Raw genomic sequence first — 17,346 nt, 5'->3', positions numbered from 1 at the left:
CATCTTTTGGGTGAGAAGAAAAGGGCATCTGGAATGGACTTCTATTTGAACTAATCAGTAAAAATGGCTAGTAACTTTCTCAACCATTCATCTACCATTCACTAATTCCTTCTTTCTAAAAACAGGAAATTTCACATCTATAAATTTTATCTCAAACATCAATTGGCATGCTAAAATCTTTAAACCATGGCATTATCTCTTATTATAAGAAAAAGAGATCAAAGTGAGTATCTTTGTCATAATTCATGCAAAAGACATCTGATTTTTAGTTGCTAATTGGCATTGATAATACTAGACATACTGAGTTTAACTTCTCTATATAAGTATATATTCATAGCAACCTTACAGATCAGAGTAAAACTACCCCTATGGCTTTCTGAGCCTATAACTCTTTTTTAAAAATCATTTTATTGGGGACTCGTACAACACTTAATCACAATCCGTACACACATCTGTTGTGTCAAGCACATTTGTACATATGTTGCCATCATCATTTTGTAAAACTTTTTTTCTATATGAGTCCTTGGTATCAGATCATTTCCCCCTCCTCCACCCTCCCTCCCTCATGAACACTTGACAATTTATAATTTTCTTTAAATGTCATACCACCGCTGTCTCCCTTCACCCACTTTTCGGTTGTCCTTCCGCCTGGGCGGGGTTATATGTAGATCATGGGCTCACACGTAACAAGGACTGTGAGCACAGCACTGGACCAGGTGGTGTGTGTTTTGTTGCAGTGTCACTGAGTCAGAACCGACTCAGCAGCACCTCACAGCAACCTTCAGCAATTCCTTTCTCAGTTTGCATGTCAATTGGGACTACTTGGAGCCCTGGTGACAAAGTAGTTGCACTTTGGGCTATGATCCTCAAGGTCAAAAGTTTGAAACCACCAGCCACTCCTCAGGAGAAAGACAGGGCTTTCTACTCGCGTAAAGAAATACAATCTGGGAAACTCACAAGGGCAGTTCTACCTTATCCTATTGGGTCACTATGAGTTGGCATCAACTCAATGTCAGTGAGTTTGGTTTGGGTTTTTGGGGGGACACTTATCAGTTAATTATGCTAAACCAAGACCACAAAAAAATCATTTGCAAACAAAAAAACCACTGTCCATTGTGATTGTTTTGTTACATCACCTTCTCTACTTATTAAATGTATCTTTATAAAATAGATCCATTGTTATTTTGCTGAGTATTACTTTCACCATTCCACTAATTAGGTTTAGAGCAAAATATTTTTAAAAGTTAAAGAGTATAGTCTTCAATGTCACTTCTAAAACACTTTCATTAATTACATGACCAGCTAAGGATACTAATGATGATGATGATTAGTAAAGGCTGTATCATAAAATAACTAATAAAATAACCAACTTCATATCTAGGATGATAGTTTAATACAGAAATTAGGAAAAATCAAATGAAAATATTTCTGCTTATCTTAAATTCTTAATATTTGGACTTTTAACATTTTATTAAATCATCCTGGGCTTTGGCAAAAGTCTCTACCAGTTTGAGTATATTGCTGCTGGTGTCTGGAATTCAGTGCTTTATTGAGCTATCTTACATTTAGATTTTCCAAACATTGAATAACCTAAAAAAGGGGTGTCTCTCAGTTACTGTGGGCTCACTGTCTACCTAAATCCCTATGCTAGAGCAAGTAATACATCAAGGATCAAGGCCAGAAAGGTTCATAGAGGAATAAGACAAATAATCAATATATACACTAACCATAAGAAGTTCTGTGAAGTAAATAAATAGAGACAAAGAGTCCTATCAGGGCAAACCCATCTGAGAAGAGAGCATTGAAGCCAAAATTGAGGGATTTCCACAGGAGGCTCACTGCAGATAGAGGGCACAGCAACAAGCACTATTCTCTACTCAAAGTATTCTCTAGTGGTGACAACTTACAATTTTATTTAGTGATTATATGCGTGCACAAGTTTTTCAAGGTGCATATGGAACCCAAGAGCCAGATTCTAGCAGAGATGGTTTTCTGGATGATACTTAAGGAAGCCAGGCCTTTCCAACTCTTTATCCTCAGAGTACGTATTACCAAGTAGCTTACTGTGGAGCAGACACTCAAGGCTAGCTGATGCTAGGGATAACAGGTAAGAGAGGGCGTGTAAGGGTACCACCCAAATAACCAAGCTCACTGCTATCAAGTCAATGCCAACTCAAAGCAACCCTATAAGACAGGGTAGAACTGCCCTTTGTGAGTTTCCCAGACGGTAACTCATTATGGAAGTAGAAAGCCTAGTCTTTCTCCCTGGTGATGCAATGAGTTAAGCATTGGGTTGCTAACCACAGGGTCGGTAGTTTGAGCCTACTAACAAGACACTCCATGGAAGAAAGATGAGGCAATCTGCTTCATTAAAGCTTTACATCCTTGGTAAACCTATGGAGTTAAACAGTGGGTTTGGTGTGGGTTTTGAGCAGTAAATTCAGGTCAGAATCAAAAGATTTCTTGGTTATGGTATGCTGGGCTACCCGATCAAACAGGTAGAACTCTGAGGCAAAAGTACTTAGAAGACTGAAGAATACCATTGTCTCACATGATCAAAAATACCACAAACACAATAGTGATATTTTTGGAGAACGCCCTCAAGTGCCATTCCTGCCTAGTACTTTTCTCCTTCCTGAGCTTCCATATAATTTCCTCAGTGGACTAAACCACGTCTGTCAAGTGGAGCCTCTATCCTGTGGGCATCTTCTGAGTGCTATCAGTCTTCTCAGCTGTCATCTGCTTTTTCAGCCCCTCCTGAGTAATCAGCTTTGTGCCTCGTGTGTTGTAAATGAGAAGTTGACCACATGTTTTGTTTTTAAAGCTTCTGAAGTCAAACCAGGGTAGCCAATAAAAGTTTCCAAGACCACTTGAAACAGACATTATTTTCTCCTTGTCAGTTAATTTGTTTCTGGGAAATAGTGGCCCTACAATATGTAGCATGTCCATTAGAAGGAGTTCACCTTGAATCAAACAGATGGTGGCTTTTTAAAATAAATGTCCATTTCAATAGAACAATAGTTTCAATGGTGTTTGTCATCTCTACTATTTAGAACTATCAGCATTTGATGAAGGGAATAGAGCTGCTTTTAATAAAAAATAATTTGTGCCTTATTCTTCCTCAAATAAAATTTAGTTTGATTTTCAACTAACATATTTTTCACAATACTAGAGGCTCTCTCCTAGATCCATGCTTGTTTTAAAAAAATCATTGCTATATCCTCCCAATTAAGATGCTTTCAGAAATGGCCCATCCCTCTAAATCTGTAACCCTGTTTCTTTTTCTCCAATGGGATCTTTGGTTCTTTTTCTTGGACAGACCTCTTTCTTTGACCCAAAATCTTTTATTGGCATAGAATTCACTTATCATACAACAGTTCAGTCATATCAAAAAAGGTTTTACAGTCGTCAGCACAATCAGTTTTAGAACGTTTTCTTCTTTCTTGCACTCATTGTAATGAGCTTCCTACTTTTCCCCACCTTCCCATGCCATACCCCTAAGGAACCATTAATCCAGTTACTGTCTCTATAGATTTACCTATCAACAATAGCAAAGTACAACAGATACGAACCTCAGTCGAAAAGAAAACAAAATACTAAAACCTAGAACCAATTTAAATGGATCATAAGGGAGATCAAATGATTTTAACCTAACTGCATCTGCAACAATCCACTTTCCAGTGCATTCTGCATGTTAACAAGGCTGTTCACATCCCTGGTCTGTGGTCAGAGGGGATTCACCAGGGGCTTGATCCAAATGTATTTCCCCCCCTTTTTTTTTAACTGAAACAGCTTTAAAATGGGTCTAAAGGGAGATCAAATGATGATATTACTTTTTGATGTAACTCCATCATGGGCAGACCTTTTATTTCTTCCACTCATCTCTCCATACACTTCAGAAGAGGAATCAAGTAGTACCATGTGTTGTATTTTAGTTTGCAGACCCAGTTATGCATTTGTCAACATTGACTGTGTCCCTGCCATATGTCATTCTCCTACAAAGCAGCTGGAAGGTGCAAGTTGCTGGCCTTGAGGTTAGCAGCCCAACACAACCACTACACCACCAGGGCTCCCTTATGGTAGCAGCATTATCTCCTACTTGTTTATACTCAGCTTCCCAATGGGGGCTTCATTTCTATTTTGTTTCCTCTCACATATCCCTCCTAGCACATTATGGGTATGTGAGTGAGGGGGCGGGGGGGACATAGGCCTGAAATGGAGGCGATTAACTTGGTAGAAAATATTTTGGAGAACAAAATTAATAGAAAAAAACAAAGCCTTAATACAAAGAGAATTGTGTGTGGAAGTGCTTTTCATTCCTTTTTTTAATGCTTAGTTTATATCTATATCCTCAACATTTAGAACAGCTTCTGGTACCTAGTAGGTCTTTAACAAATACTTCTAGAATGAAATATACTAGCAAAAATAGATAATTGTATTAAGAGTAAAAATGTTAGAATTTTTATTGAAAAAGTAGATTGTGGTGTATTTTTCATTGTATCGAAAGACATAGTGTTTTATACATATTAATTTGTTACTGCATTCTAAATAATCCTCTAACCTCACCCAGAAAAACACTATTGAAGGGTGTTACTTGGAAATATTGGTAACTAGAAGGGTAACATATTTGATCCTTACTGAGAACAGTGAGAAGAAAGTGAAGACTATTCAGCAATCCTGTTTTCTTAGAATGAAAACAATTTAGTTAGGTGAGGAAAGATTGAAATCAGTATTAAAATCGGGAAATTGTAAACAAGAGGAAAACCAGAAGGAAACAGAGTGTTATCCTAGCCATGGCCTCCTGGGAGGGAGCCCTCTAGTCGAGGGAAGGGCAGAAGTTTCAGGAAAGGCCTAAATTATGTAGGTAAACCAGAAAGCATTTCTGTAAAATCATAAAACTTTACTAAACAAAAAATACCACAATGGGAAGCTGTTGCGTCTCTTAGCATACCTTTATTTAGGGATATACACTTCTGAAGGTGGTGTTTTCAGCTCTCGAACCTTTCCCCAAGAATCCCATACTTTTTCAAAATGGCAATTTTTGTTCTGGTTTGCTTTGGTTTTTAGGGCTTGTTTGTTTTGCATCCTTGAGGGACTGATATTGTGTTCCTTTTCAATGTTCTTTAAACTTAAAGAACAACAATAACAACAACAACAACAAAAGCCTGAAGGGACAATATTGGGGCTGTAAGATGGATGGGGCAAGGTTTCCTGATGAAATTCTCTTTACTACCCTTGAAGAAGATAGCAGGTGTATTGTGATGGGTAAAAGTTCTTTGTCTCAACTTTCTTCATCTTTTTCTCCCATTGCAATTTTTAATTGTCTGAAAATTTCTTCACATTTAACCCTGTAATTGATTGTCTTGTGTCTTTTGAGAACATCTATCAAGATTACCCCTTTGGAATTTTTTTAAAGGGGACCGTAAAAAGTCACTGAGCTGTCTTCTGCCTTGTATGTAACTAGTTCAAAGTAGATCCCCTCAGAAGCCACTGTTTTGATTGTACCTGGGTCATTTCAGTAAATCCCAAACTTGTCTTCAGTTACAATTTGGCCCATTAAATGACCTTCATTTGCTGAAAGCTTGCTGAGGCCAAGATATTTGTCTAAAAGTCAAAGTGCTAATTACGTGTGAGCCCAACAGCCCAACTTAACAGCTATCACATCAATGGTCAGTCTGTGGTCTGCTTTCACCAATTGCCAAACTTCAACCATAGTTAATTCATTCTTAGGGTTACAGTCTTCCCCCTCTTAGCTCATTTTGTTTTAATTGATCATTTTATTGTGGGCTCTTACAGATATGGCAATCTGTAAATTAATTCATCAAGCAAACTTGTACAGATGCTGCCATCATCATTTTCAAAACATTTTCTTTCTACTTGAGCCCCTGATATCAGCTCCTCTCCCTCCCCCACCCTGCACCCTGCCACCCTTGTGAACCCTTAATAATTTTTTTTTCATATTTTACACCATCCAATGTATCCTTTTACCCACAGTTCTGTTATTCATCCCCCTCGAGGGGTGTTATACATCCATCATTGCTATCAATTCCTCCCTCCCCTCCCTTCCTGTACCCTCAAGGAATTGTTACTCCTATTACTGCTTCTCGGGGGCTTACCTATCTTGGATTCCTTGTGTCAAAAGCTATCTGTACCAATGTACATACAATGGCCTAACAGGATTTGTGAGGTCAAACTGCAGTCATGATAGTGGGGGCAGGAAGCATTAAAGAACTAGAGGAACGTTGTGTGTTTGTCGTGCTACACTGCACCCTGGATGAGTCATCCCTTCTGTGTGTCCCTTCTGTGAGGGAGTTTCTGTTAGGTCTCTTGGGTTAGAAACACCTCAGTCCATGGCTTCGCACAAGAATGAATTCACGCCAAAGTCTGGTTTGTGATCCAAGTGAGTTTTTTTATAAAGGATAGAAGCAGTTTCAGGCATTACAGTAAATGGAACACAAGCCAGACACAGAGAGAGAGTCTGCAACAGCTGTGCAGGACCACAGCATAGCTATGCTGAACTGTGTAGTAGCTACTGGGAGATAGAGTGGTCTCAAAGTTTCTGGCTTTTTCAGGTCTCCCACCCCCTCCACCCTCCCACGACACACACCCCCCCATTGGGAGGTGTGGTCAATGATACTGGTTAACCCCATTGGCTGAATTAAGCCCACCTGGCCTGGATGGGGTTCCACCCAGTTTTACTGGCTTCCTGTCTCAAAGACCTGAATGTGAGCATGCCCTCCGACCTTAAGCAGCTTCCAGCTTCCTGTAAGGGGGAAAGGAGGTTTAGGCGTGTAGGAGGAACAACCCCTAATTCTGCCTCTAGCTACCTAACATTTCCAATTATCAACAGATGGGCTTTGCATCTCCACACTGACCCCTCTCCTTCCCAACGATATGATTGTTTGTTTTTGATCTTGTGATACCTGGTCCGGTAGACACTTCATGACTACACAGGCTGGTGTGCTTCTTCCTTGTGGACTTTGTGCTTCCCTGCGAAATGGCTGCTTGTTTAAGTTAAAGCCTTTAAGAACCCAGATGCTGTATCTTTTAGTAATTGGGCACCCTCAGCCTTCACCACATTTTGCTTATGCACCTATTTTGTCTTCAGGGATCATGTTGGGAAAGTTAGTATCACATAGTACCACGTTATTAGAACAAAATGTTCTTGTGTTGAGGGAAGACAAGTAGAGTCCCAAAGTCCATATGCTACTTCAGTGCTTTACCTACTGTACAAATGTATATATAGTCCAATACCCCTATATTTATATATTAATATATTTATAGAATACATGTCTATATTTATACCTCTCCATATAGCTTTTACTTCCTACCCTGTTTCCTTGAAAATAAGACAGTGTCTTATATTAATTTTTGCTCCCAAAGATGCGTTAGGTCTTATTTTCAGGAGCTGTCTTATTTTTCCATGTAGAAGATTACAGTACACATTTGTTGTTTATTGTTTTATTAAAAGAGACCTCACACTTCCTGTCTGCTCCGGCTGCACTGCAGCCAACAGTGAGCTGCGCGGCAGTGCCCGCGGCTACAGTCCAGAGTCCAGAGTGACAGTAGCTTCGGGGGGGCTTATTTTCGGGGAGGTCTTGTTTTCGGGGGGATGGCTTATATTTCCACAAGAGGCAAAACTGTAAGTAGGTCTTATTTTGGGGGGATGTCTTACTTTCAGGTAAACAAGGTAGTTCTTTCCTCCCTTTTTCTTTTACTTTCCTCTTGCCCCACCGTCATGTTCACCCTTCATCCGACGCTCAGTAATTCCTCTAGGCTACATTGCAATTGATCAAACACCACCTGGCATTCTACATCTTGTTTCATTTTTGAGGCCTTCCAAATCTTGCTTAAAACACTTGATCTATCTAAAATCTTTTTTGCAGCACTTTTATGTAAACCTGTAGCAAAGGCTCAATAATTTGGGAAAATGTCACCTTGAGGTTTATTAAAAATTTGATATTAGCCCTGACTTCAGAATTCTCCCCCTCCCCATCCAATCCCCCATGGGCACAAAAGCTTTTTTTTTCAAAGGTATCCTAGGTAAACATAAGACAACTATATCTTTGAAAGAACTTGGCTGCGGCCATATGCTGATCACAGAGACATGGATAAATACATTTTGTTTGGAATTTTAGTGGCACTACTCTTTCACTTACTCTAATAATGCTGTTTGTCATTGCCTATTTCTAAGTCTTAGGGAATCAAGTTGTAATGTGTCCTCGTGGTTTGTTGTTGTTTTACTTTGTTTAATTGTATGTAAATTATATACACGTAAATAAAACACATGCAATGCCTAAGGGAAGCTTTCCTCATCTCTGCGACCTAGAGCAGACGTGGCCTTGGCAGCTCATGCAAATACTGACAGCTGAAGTCACTTGTTGGAAAATTCGAAAACTCTGGTTACAGCTGCATTTGTCAGTTGCTTTAAGGGAACTGTAATCAGGCAGAGTGATTAATTTGCATCTCAATTAGAAAAGAGTCCAGAGGAAGCTGGAGAGTCTGTTGTGAGAAGGTTGTAGAAGAAATCTCACCTAGCACAAAAGCCTCCAGAGCTCTGTCCTCCAGCTGAGTGGAGGACAATATCTCAGGTTTGGTTTCCATAGGGACCAGAAGCCCGGAGCCCAGAAGAATCTCTAGTCTGCACCGTAATCATTTGGTCATGCAGACACCAATTCCACTGTTGCTCCCAAATACATTCGGCTATTGGAAAAGTGAAAATGGCTCTTATGTTGAAAGTGTGAAAGATGATATTTGCTCACCTAGGTGCTTTTCCGGTATGCTGCTAGGATGTCTAGGCCTTTAACATTTATTAGCATATGAATAATCAGAAATATTATTTCATAGGTGGCTTTTGTTTTAGCATTCAGTTACTTTGAGGATGACTTAGCTTCCAGAGAAGCCACTATACCTGGTCCTCCACATTCTTCAACAGTAGGTAAACCAGATTATTGATTCTAAGAACTCAACAAGGAAGAGCAGTTTTTTCTTTAATTACTGTCTATGGGTCGTTTTCACACGCTTTGATTTATGTTAGGCAGGGTTCTTTGTTTTTAGAGAAAGTTTTTATAGTCTCCAAATTCTGCCCTTTAGCCTGATGAGCTGTCCATCCAAGCAAGTGCCATGGCCAGGACAAGTTCACCTTTGATGTTCTTAGAGACTGATTCCTAGTTTGTTTTGGTCTTTATTAAATAAATTGGCTCCAATTTCACAGTGAGAAAGCAATCAGTTAAGAGAAAAAGCAGGAAAAAAACATACCACATTGCAAACTCTTGTATGCAAACTGAATTTTCTTTTTTAAAGTTGGGGTTTTAAACTAAATTTCCATTCTGGAAAGGAAAGGGGAAGGAAAAAGTTTCCTTACGATAGGCTTTTCCAGTACTCACAGTCGGAAATAGCACATTGCAGCCAGACATCAGAGCCTCCTAATCCAACATTAATCAAATTTCAGTTTACTAATTATCAGCCCCATTTTGAAAAGAACATAATGCCATAAACAGCATCCGCATAATGTTTACTAGACTCTGGGATTATATGCAATATATTTGAAAGTGAGACATTCTGTTATTCAAATCCCCCAAAAGGATAATACAGGCTTTATTATAATAAGAGATTGTGCAAAGCCCAAAAGGACAAAGCAGGCAAGTCCAAATGGTGATTCCTTCTGTGCACGTCTGCCTCATGTATGTAGCGAGGGCTAAACAGACTTGGGAGCTGCACTCATTTGCAACACATTCAAATAAAAATTTCAAAGTGGAATACTGAAGCACAGCCCCAAAGCCATCATGGTAGTCTTTAAAGAGTGTCCTTATTTGCTTCTGAGCAATTTTTACCAAACTCCAAATGTTGTACTACAAATACCGTTCTGCCATCTGGTGCTTTCAGAGCATTCTTTCTTTATTCCCTAGGAGTTGACGGTGACCACTGGGGCCAGGGTGAGGGAACAAATGGGAGCTAGGAGGGTCCGTGCTCCTCTCTCCCTCCTTTCTCTCCTACCCCGTAAGAAAGCGCCCATTGTGCAGAGGTCATCAGTGAGTCAGGTGTACGTTATAGTTTACATTGTAATTTGCACGTGCCTTTATAACATAACCACCTGGGGAAGAGCACAGCTGCTTTAAATTCCAACAGAATGCCATGATCACCAAAGTCCACAGTTTTTTAAACAGATTAGAATTTCTCATTATGAGTTACAGACCCACCTGTAATAGTCTGTATGTCCAAATGATCTATTTGTTAAAAATTGTTTCATCAAAATCGTAAAAAAAGGAAACAATGTCATGTTTAGTAGTTCATAATTTTTTATCTCCAAATATTTCAGCCTTATACCTTCTTATCTGGTCGTAAGAATGAAAAGATAACAGAACTTTCACAAAGCTCTGGTCTTTATATCTCAACATGAGGAGCTGGCTCTTAAAATTTGAGGATCTGTTTGTCAAGGCACTAGCCACACCACTTAAGATGCCAAATCCCTTTGGTTCTCCCTTCATTTGCCTCTGAAGCGGGATGTACGTTTACCAAAGCATCCTGGATAGGAGGCAGATGTATGCATGGAAGAGCAGAGTCTCATACCTCCACAAAGGGCAGATCAGGCACATTGGCTGATGGGATTCTGAATTTATAAACAGAGTTCCCTGAGGGCCTACTTTTCAAAGTCAAATTAGTATTTTTGCAACTTGATCCCTATGCAACTTTTGACAGTTGTTCTAAGAAGAATAAAACAGATGGACAGAATAGATTTTAGGGTCTCCATCCAAACTGCCGCCCTGTGTGGAATTTAAAGGAGCACGTCTCTGGAGAGAGCTGCTGCTACTTTCCGTCATATGCCGCCTTGAACATTTGAGAACCAGAGCTTTTCCCATGTATAGGGAAAGCGTGTCACAATGTCTTATTTTCTCAACGAGCGTTCTGCTTGCCTATGAGAAAATAAATAGGATGGGTATTTTCTTCAAACATTTCAAATGAAATGAATGAAATTTCATTAAATTGAATTTATATTTCCAGGAAACCAATTTTAATATGAGTGTGAGGAAGAAATGTAAATTAGTTTTAAATTTAAGGACTGTTTCACAGGAACTTTTAAATAAAGGTGAGCTTCTCTAGAATACCTTAGAAATAATAGCTACTCAATTTAGGAACATAACAACCACTGGCACATATAACCCATATGTACACTCTGCGTATAACAGCACATGTGCCTTTCTGGAGTCTACATTAAATTTAAATTATCTGAATGAAAAGAAAAAGGATTGATTTGTAATTGGGCTCTATAATTTTTGTCATACAAATGTGTATGTACTTGTGTAGAAAGTCTGAATCTGGAAAACATGTAAGCATGCTACACTTTGTGTATAGTTTCAGACTTCTCTGTGCATCTTGTTCTATCTCATATCAGCATGATGTTACCAGGGGGCAGCGCCAAGTTTCAAGCCCTTCCTCTCTTGGTTCTTGTCCTGGTTCCAAGGGACAGCATTCAGACCAGTGTCAGAGAAAAGGTTTGAACCAAACGAGTGAATTTTTGGAAGGTTACTTCAGTATTAGACACAGAACCGATCTGAGCGGGGTGAAAAAGTAAGTTTGTAATCCTGTTAATGGCAGACCTTCTGCCGTGGGCTGGCTTTTCAGAAGGGCTTCTGCTGTTGGCCCACTTTCTTTAGTATGCCTCCCCTTTTCAGGTGCATGCACCTTTGCTGTGTCTTGGTGAACAGACTCAGAACCCGGGGTCAAGTCAACTATTTGGGGACAAAAATCACTTTCTCCCTTTTACTGTTTCTTTCTCTTCTATGGATAAGGAAATACATCTTCCCTGCCCTTCACGTTCCTTTGTGCTGGGAAATGTGCCTTCACCTCTTTCATGCTAGAAATTTCTTCCATTGTCAACCTCCCCCCTTTGTGTAGCTAGCAATGGGAATGTGCTAGCCTCACAATTTATTGTCTTATTGTGAGATAAATTTCCATGCCCTCTAATAACCCCTTTCCTTTGGACTAATTTGTCCCAATCATCATGACCTAGGTCATAAATATGAATTAATGTGGCAGACCAGCTATGTTGTGAAGTTCCATAGCTGCTTAGCTGCTCACAGAGATGTCAAGTCCCTCATATGTTTATGTGTAAGAGTACTAGGGTTCCCCAATTTTCTCAGTGAAAAAAAACATAAGAGCAACTTGAAACCTTTTTCCTTAGTATTATGCACAGTTACTGATTCTATAACATAAGACCCTGATGGTCAGGTCTGGATTATCACTGAGAAGAGTTCTGCAAGACACAAACTTAGGGAATTGTTTTCCCTCTACAATAACAGTTACCCTCTGAGTGTCAGATCAATGTTAAGCTGTGTCTTTTTGCAACAGTGCTCCAAGTAGCACGTAAAGTGTGATAGTTGGTCTCCAACATGCTTGGGAGAAATTTTCAGTTTCTAATTAGTAACTAATTGTTTTACTTTTAACTTGCACCCATTTCTTTATAAAATGGGAATAATAATTCCTCACAGACTGATTAATATAAGGATTTTTTAAATGAAGTATACATAAAATTAAGGAGCCCCAGTAGTACATTTGGTCAAGCTTTTGCCTGCTAACTGCAAGGACAGTGGTTCTGGGAGGAAGATGAGGAAATCTCCTTCCATAAAGATTTATAGTCTCAGAGACCCTATAGAGAGCAGTGGTTCTCAGCCTTCCTAATGCCGCCACCCTTTAATACTGTTCCTCATGTGGTGGTGACCCATCAACCATAAAGTTTTTTTGTTGCCACTTCAAAACTGTAATTTTGCGACTGTTATGAATTGGGTGACCCCTGTGAAAGGGTCGTGTGACCCCCAAAGGGGTTGAGAACTGCTGCTATAGAACAATTCTATTCTGCTCTATAAGGTCCTATAGATTATGAGTTGGAATTTACTTGATGGCAGGGGATATGGTATCCATATATAGATTTGTTTTAAGGTACAAAAACCAAACCAAACTCACTCCCATGAAGTCAATTCCAACTCATAGAGACCCTATAGACAGAGTAGAACTGTAGGTCTTTGAGACTGTAAAGCTTTATGGGAGTAGAAAAACCTCATCTTTCTCCCGCTGATAGTTTTGAATTGCCCAATATGTACACAACTTGCTGTGCTACCAGGGATCCTTAGGGTACAAACAATACTCCAAATCTCAAATAGAATTTAAGGAGAACATTTACTAATTCTTTTTTTTTTTACCATACATAACTTTAATGTATTATATTTGTAGATTGTACTTATGTTGCATTTACTAATTCTTAAACAGAATAAAGGCAAGAACAAAAACATCATATGGCTGAAGAAGACCATTAGCATGAGGTCCTAATGATGTCCAAGGGTTTCCTGAGATTCAGAGACTTTAAAAGGACATGGGAGGGCAAAGAAAACTCACAAAAGCATGATTGGCAACAGATGGATACATGACAGTTACAGGTAGGATTACAGAAGAAGGAAAAAGACCATTATTGGGACACGTACATTATGCTAAAAGAGCTTAGAAGATTAGCCTAGGGCTTTCAAACAAAGGCTGTGAGGACATGACTCAGAACTATTTCACCCCAGTATGGCAATCACCCTGGTGGCATAGTGGTTATGAGTTGGGCTACTAACTGCAAGGTCAGCAGTTCAAAACCACCAGCTGCTCTGTGGGAGAAAGGTGAGGCTACCTATTCCCCTAAAGCAGAGGTTCTTAACCTGTGGGTCATGACCTCTTTGGAGGTCCAACGACCCCTCACAAGGGTCGCCTGAGACCATTGGAAAACACATATTTCCAATGGTCTTAGGAATCGAGACACTGCTCCGTCTCCAGGCAGGTTTGCCCACATGCAGATATACCCACCTACGAGTACCTGGCATGAAATCTGTTACCCTTGCTACATCATGCTTCAAGACAAAATTTCACTTATTTGTAATTAGAAATACATATTTTACAATATATTATTATATTGTTTTGTGATTAATCACTATGCTTTAATTATGTTCAATTTGTAACAATGAAAATACATCCTGCATATCAGATATTTACATGACGATTCATAGTAGTAGCAAAATTACAATTATGAAGTAGCAATGAAAATAATTTTAGAGTTGGGGGGTCACCACAACATGAGGAACTGTATTAAAGGGTCACGGCATTAGGAAGGTTGAGAACCACTGCCCTAAAGAATTAGAGTCTCAAAATCCCACGGGGCAGTCCTACCCTATCCCGTGGGGTCACAGAGTCAGAATCAACTAGATGGCAGTAAGTTTACGGTGATCACCATCAAGGACATACCCAGGCAAACACAGAAGGGAAACTGCCCCTCCCTACACTGGTTAGAGAGTGCACTTTCTAATGCACCAAGGAGAATAAGGCTGTTTACATCCCTGGTTAATACACAGAAGGAATTCAATAGCAGCTTAATCCATTCGGGACTCTGCAAGTGGATTTTGAGCTTTCACGGTTATCCATAGCCTGCAAACCTAGTACTCAGAATTTAAGCTCTAATAGAGGTGTGCATGTACATATATAATTTTTCTACAAAATACAGTCAGAATCCTACTGCTTCTCACTATCCCATTGCTCCTACCGGAGTCTCGGCCATCTTCACCTTGTCCCTGCAGCCTCCTCACAATCTCCCTGCTTCCCTCTGGTCTCCTTGGAAAATTTTCCAGCAGTCAGGCCTTTTCACTAAAACAGAAATCACTCATGTCACATCTTGGCTCAAATCACTCCATTACTTCCCATTCTTTGAGATATGGTGAGTTGTGTGTCAGGCTGCTACGGGTAACTGCAAAGTCACAGTTCAAAACCATCAGATGCTTTCCTGGAAAAAGATAAGATTGGCTGTTCCCCAAAAGACTTAAAGCCTCAGAAACCCTAGGAGCAGTTCTGCTCTCTCCTGTAGAATCACTGTGAGTCAGAATTGATTCAAGGGCAGTGAGTTTGAGTTTCCTACCCACAGAAAACAATCCAGAGATTCCTTATAATGATCCACAAACAGGTGTTAGCCTGAGGTACTGTACACTTTGTTGGGATTTTCCTTGGAATTGGTATCTGCATAGGTCACTCCGTCAGTTTTCATAGGCTTCTGCTCAAAACCTGTCCTCATAAAGGCCTCCAAGATAAGAAACTTCCTTGGGAAGTCTCACCTCCATTTTCTCCTTAGCACTTCTTGAATATTTCTGTCTCCCACTAGTATGTAAACTGCATAAGAGCAGGAGCTTTGTTTTGCTCAATGTTGCATCCCCGAGAGTTGGAGGATAGGAAGATGATTTCAAAACTCAGGGCTCAGGTTTCCACAGCCTTCCATCAGCCAACTGAGCTATGTGACTGGCGGGAGCATTGTAGAATGCAGGGAGTAGTAGCCAGACCCTCAGGGGCTGCCCTTGCCACTAAGGATTATAATGGGGCACATGGCAGAATGCATTCCATCCTCTAGAAAGGGTGTGTAATTCGTGCACAATGAGTATTTGCTGAATAGTTGTCACGTAAGATACAACCAGAGGGGCAGGGGAACTCTCGGGAGAAAGATGATTTCTACTTGCACATTGTTTGCATATTTTTCTATATCTCTTAATAGTTATCTCTTCACTAACTTCTTATTCCATTTTTCCCTGAATTTTGAAGCCCCTGCTTATGTCATCTGCAGTTCTTTGGGTTGGATTTTCACACCTTTGTTCATTGTTTTTCTTCTACTTAAAGGAACTCATTAATTTTAATTGATTATATAAATATCCAGGAACCCTGGTGGCATAGTGGTTCCTCTTTGGGCTGCTAACCTCAAGGTAAGGGGTTTGAAACCACCAGCTACTCCACTGGAGAAAGATAAGACTTTCTACTCCCATTAAGAGGTAAAGTTAAAAGTCTCAGAAACCCAGAAGGGCAAAGCTACTCTCTTCTCTAGGGTCACTGTGGGTCGGAATCAACTCCACGGCAGTGATTTTTTTTTGAGTGAGAGATATCTTCCAGGATACTGAGGAGGTTTGGGGGTTGTTTCTTTTACTCTTGAGCCAGTACCTGGTGGCTAATCTAGGTGTGCTGTCACTCTTCCTCATTCTGTTTCAGAAGTCTAGTCGGAGCGAGTGGGAGCGCCACATCTACTTTACTGACTGCTTTCATTACATACTAAAAAAAAGACAAAAACCTTTAAATGTGCCATTCAGACATGTGTATATTGGTTTCTTCTTAAGGCATATACAAGTTCTGTTACTGTGATGCAGCATTTGAAAGTGTATTCAGTAATCAGAATTTTTGAAAAGGCAAGGATAAAGATTAAATGAATAATGATTTGAAGCATTTTGTGTTTAGTAATATAAATTTTGCTTTTACCAAGATATTAGGGGTGTAGTGGCCTTACCTATGCTGTTGTGTTCATCATCGTAGTTTAAAGATCTGTGATTCAGAGGGGCCTCTCCAGGCTCAGTGTATTTTGATTCTTGAAAACAAAAGCTTGCAAAGACCCGGGAGTCCCATGGAGTGGAGGGTTTGCTGCTGGGCCCGCAAAATCAGGGCACTTCATTTTCATTCTGGGCTAACTGTTCTTTGAAGCTTTTTGTTGACATTTGGCTGAGATTTTCCATCTTTCCTAATGTCACAGCAGTTGTTACATTTTTGTGTTTTTAACAAACAGATTCAAATGCTATTAAACTCTCCATCTGCAAGGTATGAAACAGAAAAATCTGCTTCCAAGACTCTTGATCGTACAGATAGGAAAGCTTTCAGAGGACACAAGCCTTCTTCAACATTGAGGGCCTGTGCTGAAGGCAGGATTTTACCCCATTCCAAACATGCTCCCTCTAACATATGTCCTTCAAATAGCAGTTCCTTTCCACTGTTTGATTTCTGCTGTCAGAATGTCACTCTGACTTTGCTTTAACAGTGGGTATCTTTTTTCCTAAAAACAGCGAAATGACTCCTACCCCTGTCCCCGCCCCCACCTGTACTCAGTACAGAAGCCAAAGCCATCTCACCAAAGTATAAGTTAAACCTGTCTCCCACCTCAGTCACACTCCTAGAGTGGAGGGGCCTAGGCATCTCATTGCCTCCACTTAAAAGGCTGCCACTCAGGTCACACTTCGCTCATTGTGTAACTTCCTCAAGAGGTACTCTCAACCTCCTTTTGCAAGTATGCACACACATGTGTACCTACCTTAGTACCCCCTGTGGTACACCCAACTCTTTATTTTCTCCGTACCCCTTATCACTTTACATTTTATTCTGTACAGGTAGTTCTCTCTTTATTCATGCAGGAGAGCAGGGAATTGTGTCTCCAAGCATGGCATGCCTCCCTTAGCACTCATTCCTTCTCTCCTCTCTCTCCTCCTCCCTCCCTTCTTAGGGGTATTTCAAGTGCCGAACCAGAATAGG

The 17,346-nt window shown here is 40.1% G+C and overlaps 1 protein-coding gene across 1 annotated transcript in view; it reads left to right on the top strand.

Annotated features, from left to right (window-relative positions):
- Window positions 1-17,346, top strand: part of RALGAPA2 (Ral GTPase activating protein catalytic subunit alpha 2) — a 364,385-nt gene that overhangs the window by 258,874 nt on the left and 88,165 nt on the right. The gene's annotated exons all lie outside the window — the stretch shown is intronic.

The sequence above is a fragment of the Echinops telfairi genome, unplaced genomic scaffold, assembly GCF_000313985.2.
Source record: "Echinops telfairi isolate 266 unplaced genomic scaffold, ASM31398v2 ScPeMD7_5592;HRSCAF=6446, whole genome shotgun sequence".
In the NCBI taxonomy this organism is placed as follows: Eukaryota; Metazoa; Chordata; class Mammalia; order Afrosoricida; family Tenrecidae; genus Echinops; species Echinops telfairi.
The sequence above is the reverse complement of the archived record's forward strand: the minus strand, read 5'-3'. Positions and strand labels throughout refer to the sequence as shown.